This window comes from Myotis davidii, unplaced genomic scaffold (assembly GCF_000327345.1).
Source record: "Myotis davidii unplaced genomic scaffold, ASM32734v1 scaffold53, whole genome shotgun sequence".
NCBI lineage: Eukaryota > Metazoa > Chordata > Mammalia > Chiroptera > Vespertilionidae > Myotis > Myotis davidii.
Window position 1 is genome coordinate 4,624,126 of NW_006286140.1, and position 1,255 is coordinate 4,625,380.

Genomic DNA, 1,255 nt, shown 5'->3' on the forward strand with positions numbered 1-1,255 from the left:
TAATGGCATCTAAAAGGGTAGAAAATGCCCCTAGGAAATTTAAGATTTAATGGAATAAGTAAGGCACGGTAGGTTGTTATGGATGTTTCAACTTAGAAAGATTGAAATGGGAAGCAAGGGTACAGTGACTCTGTGTCTTAACCTTAGACTTGTCCTAGGGACACAATCCCTCCCTCACTTTGGAGGCAGCTCCCTCTGGGCAGTACCACTTCCCTCTTCACACTAGATATTGTTGCCATGACCTTCTGTTGCTATTGTATTAACCTCTCCTCTTTACTTGATTAGAGCTCCTGAAAAATTAGGAAGTGATGTCAATAAGAAGGAGAAAGACACCATGTGTGGCATAACAGTAATAGCCTAAATAACATTTTGCGGTTACACTACAGTTTCTCAAAATGGAGTTCCTGGGAGGCTTGCCTCAGATTCACCAGGGAATTACTAAAATTCATATTCTTGCTTCCTACCCTACACCTGATTAATCAAAATCTCAGTGGCGGGAGGGAGGAATGGGTGGAACTTTGGGATCTTAAGTTTAGGAATCTCTCCAGATTTTATATATATATACACATACACACACACACACACATATACACACATTTATATACATTTATAACCGTTGTCCTATAAAATATTTTCTTTCATATATGTTTAATTTTTGTATCTTTCAGGAACCTTCTATGCTAGGTAATTATTATTACATCCCCATTTTACAGAGGTGGCCATTGAAACTTGGAAAACTTACTTGTGTGAAGGGACACAACTAATTAGTTACAGAGCTCTGAGTAGCAACCAGAGCTCTGGTTTGGCCAGAGAGCCTGTGGCCCTGCCCCACGCCACTCTGCTTCTAGTGACTGGAGGGTGGGTCTGCACACACAGCTGTGGTGGATATACTTGTCAAGGATAACATAGTGTTAACATTCTTTTATGCTTTTAGTCTTGTTTCTAAAAATTCATCACCAAGCCCAAAGTTGCACAAAATTTCTCCTGTGTTATAGTTTTGCACTTTACATTTAGGTTTATGATTGCTCTCGAGTTAATCTTTATGAAATATGTAAGGTTTGCCCTATCTGGTTTGGCTCAGTGGATAGAGCATCGGCCTGCGAACTGAAGGGTCCTGGGTTCGATTCCAGTCAAGGGCACATGCCCGGGTCGTGGGCTCAGTCCCCAGTGGGGAGTGTGCAGGAGGCAACCAATCAATGATTCTCTCTCATCATTGATGTTCATATCTTTCTCTCCCTCTCCCTTCCTCTCTGAA